The sequence below is a fragment of the Bidens hawaiensis genome, unplaced genomic scaffold, assembly GCF_021521415.1.
Source record: "Bidens hawaiensis isolate Kalapana, Puna unplaced genomic scaffold, B.hawaiensis_p1.1 tig00073366_1, whole genome shotgun sequence".
In the NCBI taxonomy this organism is placed as follows: domain Eukaryota; kingdom Viridiplantae; phylum Streptophyta; class Magnoliopsida; order Asterales; family Asteraceae; genus Bidens; species Bidens hawaiensis.
In genome coordinates, this window is record NW_027502769.1 from 13,339 (window position 1) to 25,962 (window position 12,624).

At 33.9% G+C, this 12,624-nt stretch overlaps 1 pseudogene across 1 annotated transcript; it reads right to left on the minus strand.

Moving 5' to 3' along the window:
• Positions 1–1,201: 1,201 nt before the first annotated feature.
• On the minus strand, positions 1,202–4,150 carry LOC143606171 (26S proteasome non-ATPase regulatory subunit 14 homolog; annotated as a pseudogene). Its single transcript, XR_013148697.1, has 6 exons — positions 3,974–4,150; positions 3,701–3,878; positions 2,998–3,079; positions 2,734–2,909; positions 2,481–2,648; positions 1,202–1,561 (listed from the first exon to the last, which is right to left on the minus strand). The product of XR_013148697.1 is annotated as a 26S proteasome non-ATPase regulatory subunit 14 homolog (transcript).
• Between the last annotated feature and the right edge of the window lie 8,474 nt (positions 4,151–12,624).

Here is a 12,624-nt window from a genome sequence, read left to right on the forward strand (position 1 = left end):
TGGGGAATCCGCTCCAGGGTCGTCGCTCTGCTGCGTCTGGCCCGTCCTCTAGGCACCTTTGGAAGGCAGGGAGTGTGACAACGTACACGCTTCCCTTTACTCCATACCGTAGGGCCTTTTCGTCAATTGCAGGGTTTGGTGGCCTGAAATTGACTTGGCTTCGCCAAAAGGCCTCATCTCTAAAAGCCCGGCTCGCGAGGCGTCCTTCTCGCAGTGAAGCAACCGATGCTTTGGTCATTCAGTTGACTCCTTGTTGCCAGTCCGTGCTTGCTGTCATGCTGGCAAAAGCGGGGCTTTCGGTCGGTTTTACCTACTATTGGATTTGAACCAATGACTCTCGCCGTACGAAAGCGATACTCTAACCGCTGAGTCAAGTAGGTCAAGCTGAGTCAAGTCAGAGAAAATAGACCCCTAGAAGTAGAAGAGAAAGCCGTCGCTTCTGGCGAAGCTTCTAGAAGGCCGATCACTACATAGAGAGATCCATATACACATTTATTCACAAGTGAATTTTTTTAAAAACCATTTAGATGTAACTATTTAAAAGCCCGCTTTTAAGGGATATACTAATACAAAAGCAGTTTAAAACATTTCAATCATAAGAATCAGAACATTATCCAAACAAGGTACAAACATGATCGAAATTTTAGACTATTAAGTATTTCATAAATTATCTATAAATAATTATTTAGTTAACCACTTTTTTTTATAAAATAAATTATTAACAACCAAGGAAATTTGTCACATTATCAGATCACTAAGACGTTTCTGTCTTTTACATATAGGTCTCATAACTTCTAACGTAAGCTAAAAGTTTTTTCAAAGGAGAATTACAATTAAGGATCATTTGTCTCTGCCTAGTTAGTTTAAGTATCAAGTCCTTAACTCTTGTATTAATATGTTAGTAACCAAAATGCTCAATGTAAAACTTTGATTTAGTTTAAAAGAATAGCATCACCCACTTTTCTATGTGCTTACAACCAATCATGAGTAATTGTGTATAGAACAATAGATCATCACTTAGAAAAAAATCATGTTATTAATATAATTTGTTTTCTAAAAATTAATATAATGACTTGATTATGAGTATCATATTACTTTAACCTTAATAAAGCTTGGTTTTAGAAGAAATGAAGTTCCCACACACTTATAGTCATGAAAATCAACGCACAGTCGCACAGTTGTCACATTGGAGAGACTCGCATTCGCTATATTGTTAAACTTTGAACATGTGAAAACTAATGACAAGAAGATGACGAGGTGGGACGAACATCAAGATAATGATAATAAAAAAAAGTCGTTTCCCCCTCAAATCGCTTACAATAGTAAAATGGTTAATCAGAGTGCCAAAACAGAAAATACAGACTAGAATCTAGAACGAGACGGTGTCGAGCATCGTACCAAGGGTCTGAATAATATTGGATGACATTAGATTCGAGACATGCTCTTCAAGATGTTTCTTTGCATCTTGTCTTCCCACATTTGCAATAGCTAACTTCTCTGGAGACAATGTGTCCTCTTCCTGAACTGCTTTGTTATATTTGATAGCAAGACTCAACATCTCCTGTAACACGTAAACAACCCAATTAGATTATGCTAATATTCTTATCTCTAACGGGGCATATGGGTGGGTCCAACAAGTTATCTGGGTCGTTTCATTTAACAAATTATGTAACTATTAAATAATTACAACTTTTGCTATCATATTTGATTATTCCACAAGGCATAGAAAGTGGCTCAAGTCATCTCTCACGAGCCAAGCCGCTCATGAGCTAAGTCCAGATTGACATGCTAAAAGCTCGAATCGAGCTTAAACGAGCTCAAGCCTAAAAATAAGTTTGTCTAATAAACGAGCACAAGCCTAAAAGTAAGCTTGTTTAATAAACGGGATCGAGCCTAAAAATAAGCTTGTTTAGCTCAAACCTCAAATTAACTTTTGTTTAACGAACGCTCACGAGCCTAAACACGCCTATTATTTATACGATTTTATTTATTTAAAACATATTAATATAATACATATAAAACTATGAAAAGAATACAGATAACTAAATATATATGATGTTTTTGTGTTATACATAATATTATAACAAAAGATTTACAAAAAATAACTATAAATATATACAAATCAGTTAATAAATAATAAAGGAGCTAGGCTTGAGCTTCAAAACTGCACATAAGCTTTAACAAATAGAGCTTGAAACGAGCTCTCTATAAATTAAACAAGCTAAGCTCGAGCTTGAGCTCGATTCGTCTTGTTACACCCATAGTTAAAGCCATCAATTGGCAACCACGCACTATTACAAAAGCTTTGAACTCAGTTTTTTTATGGTCACGATTAGTTTCTCATGGTTTATTTTGTGTTTCTTGTGGGGATTCTAACACATACCCACATAAAATAAACCACTATTTTATCAAGTAAGTGTGTATCAACATTCAACAGGCACATGTAACAACTATCATAGGCTGTGAACTTGAGATCTTACCTGGACAGTCTGTTCGTTGGTTTTTGAATGGGTATCAAACCGTTCAAGTTTCAGTCCATCAGTTCACTTCTTCTTATGAAGATTCAATAGCATCTTCTCTTCAAGTTCATTCTTCCTGTAATTAATAGCTATTGAATAGTAGTGCCTGTTCAACCCATGGATCAATGCCTGCAAAACCAGTATCAATAAAAATCACTAGATCATCCTCAATTTATCAAAGATTTGAGATATGTAACAACTTATAAAGACTCACTTGGATCGATGGTTTGTTGAGATGACCAAGATTTGAAGTTGTTTGACGTGGCTCTTGACCAAGCATCATGGTTTGAGGGTTAATAAGGCGGAACGCGTCAATCACAACTTTTCCTTTACACTCTGGATTGGATCCACCACCACTGCAACAGCTCTTTGATTCAGAGCTTCAAAACTCTAAAAATCAATAATGATACCAAGTAAGTTACATTTTAGACGATTGATATTTGGTAGGATAATAAATAACAGGAAGTTAATGCAAAACCTGTTGTGTGTTGATGTCAACTCCAGATAACCAACAGCCAAATCCAGGATGAGAATGGTACCAACCAACCACCATCTCTGGTCTGTGAGATCAAACAGAAATATTAGCAAACTGCAGGGCTCGATTATTGTTGCGGAGTAAAACAAAAACCAGTAGAAATAAAGTTGCAGTATGCGACTGATGTGTTCCCATCAAGTGCCAACTCAATATTTTAAAATTATCAGATCGACATTAAAGACATAAAGGCAATGAGCATTTCAGAGTTATCAATCAGATTAAGTTAAAAACACAAAATCATCATGAAAATCCAAGGGAAAGGTCTGATGATATTATAATTTATAAAGAACAAGCAAATCAAACTTAAAAAATATTGGTTAATAAATCACAATTTAAAATCTGCAACATGATAGCTCAGAGTATACAATTTATGGTTGCGGAATAAAATAAAATAAGATTTTAACATCCGCGCATCCAACCATTAGTAGATAGATTGACCAAGTATATACAGATGCTACAGGGGGCAATTATGACCGTTGTTCAAATAACGAGTTAATTTGGGTAAAACTAAATTGTATATTAAGTATTTACCTATCGGGCCCGATATCCAAGCCTGGACTAAACCTTAGTTTCATAATTTAATTTGGATTCTATATCTATTTGCAAACATTCAAATGATAAAAAAAAGGGGGTGTATAATTTTTACCTTCCAGTTTGTTTAAGCATATCAAGCATATTAGTCTGGAAGACATGATCAACAGCTTCAACACTAACACCGGTCCCACTCTGCGGCATAGCGAAAACATCGACGACACGAACGGTATACTCATCCACAAATTCCCCAAGTATCAATCCCATAACCTCCATAGGGACTCCAGCTCTCCCTAAACAACACCCAAAACCCATTCATTAAACCCTAATAATTTCATCAACGTGTAAAAAAGAACAAACAATTGAAACCCTAGAAATTGGTATTTACCGTGTTTAAGCATCTTGAGAAGAGCTAGAGATGAGATGTAGACTTGCTCTGAGGTATCGAGAGTCGGTGAGTCCAGTGGCGAGTGACTTAACGCGCCACCGGCTCCGCCGAACATCCGCTGTATGCGTTCCAAAGCTTCGGATCAAGTGGTTTGAGGTTTCTTTGGTAGCAAGACAACAATTAATGGCACAATTACAAGGTGTTTGATATACTAATTAAGGGGTTGTTTAAATAGGTCACTTAACCTTTACAATTTTACAATTTACACCTTATTATTTTCTTTAAAAACAAGTTTTTATCAAAATGTTATTCTAGCTTTCAAAATTCTTTGTAGTAACGTTTTTTACTTAAATTGTTATCAACTTCGAGTCTTTGTTAATCTTGGTTTTGGACGATGAGTAAGATTGTAAGCGAAATTCTGAGTTTGCTTACTATAAAAAGTTTAGGGATATTGGTTTTAAATACTTCCAACTTTCACCTGTTGGTTAATATCACTCCCAGCTTTCACTTTGTTTCTCACCACTCCCAACTTTCAACCTATTTGTTTTTATCACTCATCCGTTAACCGACGACTAACGCCGTTAGTGAATATGCTAACGTGGCTTTTTTTTATTAAGTCAGACTTGAGGTGGCATGCCTACTTGGAAATTACTTTTTTATTTATTTTTAACAAACATCAACAACCCAATCCACATTATCATTCACCTTCAAACCCTAAAAACTATCAGACCTTAAAATCCATATAAAAATTAACACAATCCACATGATCATTCACCTTCAAACCATCACACCAGTTATGATTCAACCCACATAACCCATATGACTCACCATCGGAATCCAATTTAACCGTTTTTAATTTCACCCTAGCTTAGCAATCCAGTGGAAGACGATGAGTTCGGCGATCTGTACTCCAATCGATGTGCTCCCACTGGTAAAATCATCGCCGTTGCTGGATATCCGCCCGATTGTTATCGTTAGGGTTCCAAGCTATGATGATGAGATTCTATACGACTCAAAGTTGGATGATAAGAAGTTAAATTTGGTTGTGAATAAAAGTGTAATTGAAACAGAAGGTGTTGCCATTGTGTATACAGGAGTTAGGGTTTTTATTGAAACCCTAATTGGTAAATGTGAGATTTTGGATGAGAATTTTGGAATTGAAGATGATGGGAGGTGGGTTTTGTGATTCTGGGGCTATTGGAATCTGGAGCTCGGGTTTCAAAACTCGGTGGTGACGAGTGGGATGATAATGATGGTGACTGTGAGGTTGATTTGCATAATGTTGAATCTCATGATTTGTTTAAGTATTGTTATTGATGCTTGATATATATAAAAATGTTTGATATAAAAAAAGATAATTTCCAAGTAGGCATGCCACCTCATCTCTGACTTAGTTAAAGAAAATTATGAAAAAGCCACGTCTCGTCGATTAACGGGGGAGTGATAAAAACAAATAGGTTGAAAGTTAGGAGTGGTGTGAGACAAAGTAAAAGTTATGAGTGATATTAACCAACGGGTGAAAGTTGGGAGTATTAAAAACCAATAATCCTAAAATATAACTGAATTAGAATATAAATTTTATTCTGTAATGTGTCTAGGTTGTAAAATTTGTTGAAATTGTAACCTTAGGTTTATTTATAACTACTGTTTTACCGGCGCGTTGCACCGGGCAAACTCGGACGGTGGTAAAACTCTAGTGTTGTTAGTCCCAGACGTTGAGTAGGTAAGTCGACGCGAATTTGGGCGATATCGGTTACATGCGTTATGGGGTAGCATCGGCCAGTAAAACCCGGGCTTTGTAAAATCCGAGGGTTGTTGATCCTGGGTGTTGAGGCGGCGAGTCTAAACAAATTTGGTCAGTTTTTGTCATGTTTGTTACGCTACCATAACTAAAACAAAAAATAAAAAATGTATACACAACACACATGACCCACCAAATTGAACTTAGCAAAAAATGCTATTTAAAAAGAAGAAGAAGAACAACCCTTTTTCATTGCCAAGATTCAAACCTGGGTGGCAAACCACATTAGACATAAGAACATCCCCACACAACCATCGTGTCAGAAGTCAAGTTGTTTACCAAGTGGAAACTTTCTATTATATATCAAAACCAAAGTTTATCAAAATAGCAATTTTGTGACACCAACATTCTCTTTTATACTATATATATATATATATATATATATATATATATATATATATGATTTGGTTCATTTCAGAAGTGTTTTTAGAGCGAGAAGTGTGAGAAATAAATCCAATCAATCAGATTTTTTTCTTTAATTTTATTGTTTATTTAATATTAAGAGTATAATAGTAAATGGAGTATTTGTTTTATATATGGTAAAACCGAATTTTCAGGAAAAGTTATAAGTAATTGATTTTTAATTAACTTACTTTTTTTTTTGCAAATCGTATATTTGCTAAACAATTCATCTTTTCTGTTTTTTTTTTTTTAGATCAAGAATTCATTATTTATAACTAATTCAAAAGATAGTGAAATCTTTTTCTTCAGTATGGGTTTTAAAATTAACCAAATCAGCCATAACTTCAACCAATTCTTCAGCCTACACTATTCACTTTTCATTTGTAGTGTAGAACTTAGTGTGTAATTTAGGAAAGCTATTTTTCATAAAAATTGCTTAGTTAATATAATACAAAACCCATAAATGAATTATATTGTACGATTGGTACAATATACCCTCCTTCAAACTAATTACAAATATTACAAATCCATAAGTTACACCCAAAAACTTTCAACACCATAAATCAATTACATTACACCAAAAATTAAAAGTTTAAACTTTTCTGAATTCGATAAATAGGTCGTAAACACTCAACCAATTACTTTAGCATAAACAAACATTATGGTTCAAAACATGTGAAAAAACCACCAAACAAGTATGCCATATTATGGTTGTATCTTGATCAACCTAACATCCAGTGTGCATCAAGAACCTCGGTGATATTGGACCTTTTTCGTGTTTATGTCTGACAACTGAATCTTGGCCGTGAACCTCCATGACAATGGATCTTTTTTGTGTTCTACCTACATATGGAAAAACATATGTTCTATATACATAAAGAAAAGCATATTATTTAAAAACAAACAAATTACACGCAACAATCAGATTATATGTAAAGGTAATAGGCTTGCAATTTTAGAAATTATGACCTTGCTTTCTAGGATATAACAATCTTCCACTTCCTTCCCATATTTTAACTGAATCTACGAAACATACACCTAGTAAAATTGGTTATACCGCTCATTTTATGAGCTTAAACAAGCCAACACTTCAATATTTCATATAGATTTCAACACTTTAATATTTCATATAAATTTCACCAATTACACTATGAACTCACACAAGCTAACACATAAGACATCACAATATTTTATAATTGTCTATACAATTTTAAATGTTGGACCTACACAGTCCAACATATCCGTGCACATGTGATGCTACCCCTACACATGAAACAATAGCCCTACACAAAAGTCAACGCACTTTTTAATATCACATCCGCTAAAATACAAATTGTTGCACATATATACAACACTTACACAGACCATAAAACTAAACAAACTAACCAACAGATCATCATAATACACATACACAACTAACAAATCCCTACACATTTGACATACCCCTACACATACAAAAATACCCCTACACATATCAATTATTAACGTTGGACCTACACAATCCAATATATATAACAATGCTATACTTATACATGCATACACCTACACAAAGGTCAAAAAACTTTTTAATATCACATCCACCAAAATACAAATTCCTACACACATACATACGAAACCTACACAGACCATCATACTTAACAAACTAAACAACGTACTAATCAAACAAAACATCATAATATGCCTACATAACTAACATATCCTTACACATATTATATACTGACTACACAATTGGCATGGATCTACACATATATTGATAAACAGAACATCATAATAGACCTGCATTGTTTATTACTTGTAAAGTTGGCATACGCCTACACATATATACTACCTACGCAGTTGGCACACCCCTACGCATATAGAAAAAAACATCATATTATACATGCAGTGTATATTAAAACATAACATTATGATAAACATGTGCATAATAGGAAATATTGTACATTGCAGAATAATTCAACACGTCGTACTTAATAATATCGTACCCAAAAATGACAAGTTATAAACCTACTATATAATCCTTAAATTAAAACATAATGTATTTTAGTAGCATATATTAAAAAGGCCAACATTTTTATAAATAAATACAAAGAAAAAAATATGCAGTTACATATACAAATAAAAAGACATACCTACACAAAAAACACGATGAACATCTGGTTAGAATACAAACATAAAAGATAGCAAATACGCCAAAAAATGAAGATACCTTCACAAAGTGAAAAAAATATTGTGTAGAATAGGAAGTATTGAACAACTGAGAGCAAAATGTGCAAAGTAAGAAGTTATGCTAGGTGCAATGTAGGTATAAAAAAATTATATCTATTAGTAAAATAAATTATAATATGATAGGTTGTTGTATAAGATATAATTATATCCAGTATTAGTAGTAATTTAACTCCTACAGATGCCAACACCATCAAGTGTGTATCAAGATTATATCAATCACATGCACAATTGAATAGTCAACAATTGTGAATAACTACACAAGATTATCAATAACACACATCCTTGTATAAACCTATAACCTGGCACCACACTAACAAATAAACATGAGCCACACACCCTACACAAGATCCATTTTTTAAAGATGCACCAGCAACATAGAAATACTATCACACATTAAGCCCTAAATCAGAATCATGCACAGTTTGGTTCAATCACTGTAGCAAATAAAGAAAAACCCGAATTAACCGACATACCTTGATTCAATGTGTTTGATTCAGTCACTGTAGCAAAATAAAAAAAACCCAATTATACTTGAGAAGAACACAGGCACTATCAAAGACAAACAATTGATTATGATACACTACCAAATAGAAACAATCTCGTTCAAGGCAGTGGTTGTGTGTATCAAATTCTTCTGCTGAGATAGAATTCGCTAGATGTATAGGAATGATGGAGAGCAGTTTTGGGCGTAAAAATAGGGTTTCCAGAATATTAGTACGCTACCTTTTTTTAGTCTGCATATTTTAGACAATTTTGCCCTTTGTTATCATAAAACAAGAGATTAAAATATCTAAATAATTACAAAAATACCATGTGTATTTTAAACCATTGATGTGTGTAATCAATGGCTGAGATCCACTTCTCGCATTTCTCGCTGTAATATCACTTCTCACATGAACCGTATATATATATATATATATATATATATATAATGTGTTTGATTGGGAGGGGAAATAATATTAGAATTGAAATTATTTTTTTTAAGTTTTATCATGTGAAGGAATTCCATAATCCTTTTAGTATATAAACCATTTCTACCCAATAAAATAGAATCTTCAACCATTAATAACACAATGCCACATTTGCCACATAGACATCCTGTTGTGATTGACCATGAATTTGCCACTTCGTCATCATTGATGACGAAGGAGACATCAACATTTTTGGTGAAAACCGGTGTCGACATTGACACTGACACTTGGTAGGTTAGAGATGTTGATAGATTTGGCGGCGATGGCAACCGGTCGATGATTGTATTGATGGTTTCTAAGTTGGTAGTGGTGTGGGGTGATGTTCGTCCGACAACCGTGCTATTAATAGGTGGTGACCGCATTGATAGATTCTAATCTTGTTATGACTAGCAAAAGTACTCGCGCGCTGCTGCGTGTTCGTGTAAATTATCCCCTGGTATTGGTTTGTAGTGTTTGGTGTGGCGTGTAATGGGTTATCAATGCGAGTGGGCTTCCGCATGTGCATATGATTTGTTGGATGTTGTTTTTTGTACGGTGTTGCACACTAAAATAGTGGCGTATGAATATATATCGGTTGCACCGTGTTTTGTGAAATATTTGTTAATATAGTCGTTTTATGGGATTTGTGATTTTAATCAACATAAAATATTGAATGTGTGTTAATTGGTTAGTAGCTAGAGTGGAAATTTACTCAGTAGATGAAAGAAATGCTCAAATTCAAGCCACAAAGTTGTCGATCAACGAACTATAAAAAGGGTAAAGTGGTGGGCATGCGTGATTTGATTGTGCATATTCATTATAACGTGTGCATATATATTGAATATACGGTGCTATAAAGTGATTGGTACTTAACTTGTAGAAACAAAACGTTTTTATTTGAGGCATTACAAACCGACAAGTAGGAATGTGACGGGAATTAAGAAAACGATACGAAATTGACAAACTTAAATAGCGGGTGAGACAAGGGTCTTAGTGAAGACTGCCCGCTTTTCGCTGGTAAACCAATTAATGTGGTACGCACGTCCTAAGAGCATTCTCAGTAGTTCCTCTAAAAGTTTTGTGAGAGAAATCTCTAAAAAATTTTAGAGAATGGTAAGTGGTTGTGAGTAGAGCAGAGAGAAAATTTAAAGAGATTTGTAAATTTTGAGGAACACTGTTCATCATCTATTTATTCTTTATTATTTGAAAAAGGTTGTGAGTTGAGGAGAGAGAAAATATAATGATAAATATATAAAAAAATATTATTTAATTGTATATGAGAGAGAAAATGTAGTGTTTTTTTAGTGTATTATAGAGATAGAGAAGCTATTGTGAATGCTTTAATGGTTTGTTAATGATCACAATCTCATACAATTTGTTGTGCCAGTCATAGCAAACAGTTTTCCGTTTTTAACGTAATGGGTAATGGGGATCCACGAGTGCAAGGATATTGGTGGGATTGCGAGGGTTATGAACATGGGATCAACTTATCTCGGAGCATGGACCATAGATTGTATGATATGTTGTGGCTTCCCTGAGTTAGGAGCATGTGCAGGGAGTTGTCAATATTACCCAAATAGGCCCTAAAAATTGATTTTGATGGAACATGAGGGAAGGCTATCTCTTTAACATGTTTTGTGATTGTGTAAAATTTAATTAAAACATTCGTAAACACAGGCCAAGCCTCCAAAACAACGAAGTACAACACATGTTGACATAGAGTTATGATGGACCACATGGAAAATGCTCTTACATATTTTCTTTTTATGTTCATGTTGATTTATGCCTTGATAAACGTGTCTTGTAAGGAAACCCACAACACATTTAATATGCAAAACCCTGTAATCAATGAAGGGCCATTGTATAATCCCAAATCTAGCACGCTCATACCATTGTGAGTCCTACTTACCCACCTGGCAATGTAGCAAAATTGAAGCAAAATAACTAATCCATTTCACATGGTCAATAATGCCAAAAACAAGAGTTACAATTCAAGATTTACAAAGCAAATTTTGATATTAAATACACAAAAGTCATCTGTTTATACTGTAATTACTTATCGCATTGATTAGTCACACACATGCCCATAAAAAATTTGGTTCATAAAACCATAGTCGCATCACATAACATCCCATCGGTTGCTTGTAGTTGCAGTTGCATCCGCATGGCGATCGTATGTTGTTTAAAAACGAAGACCATATCCTATCAGATTGACACGGGACAAACCCAACAAAGTGTAAACTTTAATTTTTAAATACAACATACAATAGTGTAAAATTAGACATCAATTTATAATAAGTTTTTTTTAAGTTACCTTATAATTATCAAGTGATATTACTTTCTTTGTTAATTTTAAATAGAAAAACAAAAACTTTTAAGATGTTTTTCCTTAAAAGTAAAAAATATAAGTTTTTATAACAGTGTCAAAATATAAACATGGTAAAAGTTAACAATGGATCCCAACACCGGTGAAAATTAGGCAAATCTCAGTTCTCTCTAGCAATGTGATGATTTTAAAAATTGAAAACATAGATCTTTTAAATTAGTACGAGCAATATCATTTTGGCCAAACCAAAGTTGGCCTATGTTTTCCACCATTAAGTAAACTGAATTGTAAAACGAAAAGCATCACAAAAACATGACATAAAAAGTACCCCCTCCGTCCCGGTCAAAGTGTCTTAGTTTGAAAAAACACGAAGTATAAGGTAGATTAAATTATTGTTTTCTTTGCTTACCAAATGACAATAATGCCCTTGGAAATTGGGTCCATCAATATTTTTTATTAATTTTAGGTGTGTGTGTTTAAGGGTAAACTTGGAAATTGGGTAATAAATTTTGAAAGTGGACATTTGTAATTTGACAAATATAAAAGGAAATATGGACACTTTTAATGGGAGGGAAGAAGTATATTAGTAGGAAATAAGTACCCGTATTAATGCTGAAACATGACATCAAAGCATTAAGCTGACGATAACAAATCTCAGTTCTCTCTTTGACTTCCCAATGTTAAATTGTCAAAATAGACTAAAATAGAGCATTTTGTCTAAACTTGAGTCATTTCGGTTAAAACTATCAAAGCATTTTGGTAAGGGCATTTTGGTCAAGTGGTATATTATTTACACTAATTGGGAATTTGATACTTTTGGCATGGCTGAATTCAATCATTCATCTAAAGTTTGCTGACCGGAGCTTTGTGGTATGTGTTAGTGTCAATACAAGTATAACGAAGATGCCAAGAAAAATAAGGTCAACAACCAATGTGTTCATATCCC